The sequence below is a fragment of the Arvicanthis niloticus genome, chromosome 4 (assembly GCF_011762505.2).
Source record: "Arvicanthis niloticus isolate mArvNil1 chromosome 4, mArvNil1.pat.X, whole genome shotgun sequence".
In the NCBI taxonomy this organism is placed as follows: Eukaryota; Metazoa; Chordata; class Mammalia; order Rodentia; family Muridae; genus Arvicanthis; species Arvicanthis niloticus.
The window spans coordinates 120,970,986-120,976,022 of record NC_047661.1 but is presented as its reverse complement, the minus strand read 5'-3'; positions in this window follow the sequence as shown (position 1 = coordinate 120,976,022).

Here is a 5,037-nt window from a genome sequence, read left to right as displayed (position 1 = left end):
TCTTTGAATTCAAATTTATTCTCTTTATTGTCTACTCTACAACTCTTTGTAACATAAAAGTGAATGTTCAATATTGTAAATTCCTATTTGAATCTATTAATGTTATACATTGCTATATGTAAATCAGAGTATTTCCTTAATCTACATTTGAAAAGGATGAGTTAAATTGAGCGATTCATTTTCTAAATATTAATACATAAAAGCTCCTCTTTCTGGTCTGGGCCCAAGCCCTGAGCAGATCCCAGGCGGCAGCTCTGCCCCCAATCTCACAAAACCCAGAAGAAGCAGGCCTCCCAGGAGCTCTAACCCAGGCAGTATCTTAGGTAAGCAGATAGCAACACCTGCCCCAAACAAAGGGTAACTGGAACCTACTAAGACCCAGGAACTCACTCCTGGCCCAGAGCACTGGTTCCTTCCTGTCTGCTCCTGAGCACTGAGCAGATCTTGGGCCCCAGCTCTAACCCCAGTAGTAACACCCACCCCACACAGTTCTGATACAACCAAGATAATAGGAAAGACAGGCTCCAATCATAGACAGAGCAGGTAGCACTAGGGATACCCAGATGGTGAAAGGCAAGCGCAAGAACACAAGCATCAGCAACCCAGGGTACTTGGCATCATTAGAACCTAGTTCTCCCACACTAGAAAGTCCTAAATTCCCCATATCACCATGAAAACAAGATTCAGATTTAAAATCACTTCTCATGATGATGATAGAGGACTTTAAGAATGAAGTAAATAACACTCTCAAAGAATTTGAGAAGAACACAGGTAAACAGGTAGAAGCCCTTAAAGAGGAAACACAAAAATCCCTTAAAGAATTACAAGAGAACACAACCAAACAGGTGAAGAAATTGAACAAAACCATCCAGGATGTAAAAACAATAAAAAAATATCACAAAGGGAGACTTCCCTGGAGATAGAAAACCAACAGAATACAAAACATAGGAGAGAGAATCTCAGGTGCAGAAGATACCATAGAAAATATTGACACAACTGTCAAAGAAACAAAAAGTTTTTAATACAAAACATCCAGAAAATCCAGGACACAATGAGAAGACCACACCTAAGGATAATAGGTATAGATGAGAGTGAAGATTCCCAACTTAAACGGCCAATAAATATCTTCAACAAAATTATAGAAGAAAACTGCTTTAACCTAAAGAACGAGATGCCCATAAACATACAAGAAGCCTATAGAACTCCAAATAGACTAGACCAGAAAAAAAAATACCTCCTGTCACATAATAATCAAAACACCAAATGCACAAAAGAAAAAGAGAATATTAAATAAAGTAAGGGAAAAGGGCCAAGTAACATATAAAGGCAGACATATCAGAATTACACCAGACTTCTCACCAGATACTATAAAAGCAAGAAGATGCTGGACAGGTGTCATACAGACTGTAAGGGAACACAAATGCCAGCCCAGGCTACTATACCCAGCAAGATTCTCAATTGCCATAGATGGAGAAACCAAGATATTCCATGACAAAACCAAATTTACACAATATCTTTCCACAAACCCAGCATGACAAAGGATAATAGAGGGAAAGCTCCAATACAAGGAAATTATACCCTAGAAAGAACAAGAAAGTAATCCTCTTCCAACAAATCCAAAGGAAGATAGCCACACAAACATAATTCCACCTCTAATAAAAATAACAGGAAGCAGCAATCACTGTTCATTAATATCTCTTAACATCAATGAACTCAATTCCCCAATTAAAAGACATAGGTTAATGTGGGGAGCCGACAGAAGGCGGTATCATCCTTGCAGCCATCTTGAGTCATATACTCTGACAAGAGACTTAATTACAATAGCCTACAACAGCTGAACACACTCTGATAACATCTTGCTTTAGATACCCAGAATTTTCCCTTGCTTGTGTGAGACTTAAAGGTGTGTGACTTAAGGGCGTGACTTAAAGATCAGATTTAGAGACAAGACCTAAGGGCATGACTTAAGGGTATGACTTAAAGGCGTGGCTTAGAAGTGAGACATATAAAAGTAGAGAGGCAGACAGAAGAAATTATTAGGAGCTTGACATTAGACATTAGGCATTAGGTATTAGGCATTTGGCACTTGGAGAAAGAACAGATCATTAGGCATTAGGTAGTAGACACTTGGAATAGAGAACTCGGAAGAAAAATTAGTAGGCACTTGACAATTGAGACTAGAACTTGGAACTTGGAGGCACTAGGGACTAGGAACTCAAGACTTGGGACTTAGACTAGGAAGAGAGACTGAAGAATAAAGGGATTGAATCACACTCTGTCTGGTCTCCATTCCTCACGTCCGTCCTCACTCTCTCTCTCTCTTGGTGAACCCCGTCCCTCGGACTGGAGCAACTTGGGGCAGTGCAAGCTCTAACAATTTAGCCTCCAAGGCTTTTGGCAGTGCAGGTTTCAACATTTACAGAGTGGTCCCCAACATTTTTGGCCCCAAAACGTGGGGCAGCTCGGGCCACAACAGGTTAACAGACTGGATACGTAAACAGGACCCAGTATCTTGCTACATATAGGAAGCACACCTCAATGACAAAGACAAATTCTATCTTAGAGTAAAAGGCTGGAAAACAATTTTTCAAGCAAATGGACCTAAAAAACAAGCTGGAGTAGCCACTCTAAAATCTCTGGACCAAGAACACAAAGGGAGGAACTCATGGCTCCACCTGTATAGGTAATTGAGGGTGGCCTTGCCAGGCATCAGTGGAAGTGGACCACCTTGATACCTGAAAGTTTGAATTCCCTAGTTTTGGGGAATTTGATAGCAGGGAGGCAGGAATGGGAGGATAGTGGGAGTGCACCCTCATAGTAATAGGAGGAGGGGGGATGAGTAAGGGGGGTTGGGAAAAAATGGGAGAGGAGATAACATTGAAAGGTAAATAAATAAAATATCCAATTTTTAAAACAAAAACAGGTAATGGGTCTGGCAATTGTAGTTGAGCAGTTAAGACTTTTTGTCAACAATTTATTATGGGGATTTCATATAATCCTCAAGGACAGGTATTGTGGAAGAGGGCCATGGGGCTTTAAAAAGATTGGTGACACATACTGTTGCTGAGGCAAAGAATGATGCTGACCTGTGAGCTTGCTGAGTGCCCTGACAAGGGTGACTGGGAAGCTGTATTGGACATATGTTCCTGACCCACCTTTGCTTGACTATATCCCATATGGGACAAGCTGCCTTGCCTCAAGTTTTTAGACCTTGTGGAATAGAGAATTGAAAAGAGAATATATGTCTCTTGTATTTTTCTTAAAGGTGCCCAGCTATTAGGACTCAATCATGTACCGGTCTAGAAATCAATCCAATACGGGAAATAACAGTCTACTTTTGGAAGACTAGATCTGGACTTTGTCAGGAACATATTTGGAAGCTAGCTGTAGCTCACTATAATGTTAGGATAGCAAGAGATAATGTTGGGACAGGATCTGGATTTCAAACAAGGGTTAGTGCATATTTTAAGGCTCTTTTAATTGTCAAGCTAAAATTGGTTTTGTCTCTTCTACAGCATTTATTGTAAGTTCCATTGACTGTATAATTCCAGTTGTGTTAGTGTGTTGAAACCTGGCATGTCTGTTACAGGGGTCTATCAACCAGCTTTTGTCTCACTGCCCTGAGTGTTAGAAAACCCTGATTCTCTGAAAAAAAGCTTGAAAGTTCTGGAAGAAGTGAGTTAGGCTTTATGCAGAAGCAAGAGGGTAGCAGGCTTCATTATTGCTGGTATAACATCTTTAATTCCATTAATTGCTAGCACCACTGATTCTGCAATAGCATTGACACAAGGAGTTAAGACAACTATTTTGTTAACCATCTAGCAAAAAAATGTTACTAATGTATTGAGTATACAAAAGGATTCATATAGGTATCTGGAACAAGGAATGATGTTCTGTAACGCATTCAAATTATCTGAAGGAGATTCAGGGTTCAAAGCTAGGAACCATTCCAAGTGTCATGACAAATATCACTGGAGTAGTATTACTTTTGAAATTCACAATGATTGTCATTATAGTTAGAAAAAAGTTTAAAGACACCTGTAGTATATTTGGCATAATCCTAACACCTCTCTGGGTGTGTTAACTTTGCATAGTGAGATTATGAATTTAAAGAATGCTGCTATGTTTGAGCTTTGATGCTGCAGATAATGCTAATAAAATTATCCATGGCCTGATGTCACTATTTCCATTTTGTTCAAACCTCAAGAATGGCATATATAGCTTGATCAGACTAGCCCTTTTTGTCCTGGGAATGTTTTTATTCCTGTCCATTATGTTAAAGTTTATCTTTAACAACATCAACATTTAGGCAGCCAAAGTACATGGCTTGAACCTGAAAATTGACCCCCAGACAGAATTATTAAATTAACAGGCTGGCAAGCCAAGGACAGGTAAGATTCTGCACAGAGTCTTACCAACCTAAGACAGAAATGCATTGCCTTCGAAAATGCATATTCCATGATGGGTAAGGAAGGCATTCTTGTCAGAACAACCTAAGATAGGCTCAGTCTTGTTAACAAAATAAAAAAGGGGGAGAGGTGAAGAGCCTTTGGGGCTGCTTGGCAAGAATCTGACATGGGCCAAGGACAAGGAAAGGGGATGCTTGACAGGAATATGACATTGGCCAAGGAAGAGGAAGTAGGCTTCAAGCAGTAATCTGACATTAGACTAGAACAAAAAAAGTAATTTCAGGTAGGTGTCAAAATTGTAGGCTACACTAAAGAAGTAATCTCAGGCAGGAATCTAAATATTAGGCCAGAACAAAGAAGTTATTTTAGACAGGATTCTAAATTTTAGGCTAGAACAAGGAAGTAGGCTTCAGACATAAAAATGGCCTTGGGCTAGGATAGGGAAGTAGGCTCAGATATTTTGGTCATCCTGATAAGCCTTTAGAAACAGTGATCATTAAACACATAACTGGGTTTAATGCCTTGCTTTTTCTTTGACTCTTTGTGTTATTGTATTACTCATTCCTCAACTATTTGCATCTATTGTATTGCTAGACCCTCAACCTAGAACTGACCTTATTACATGCAT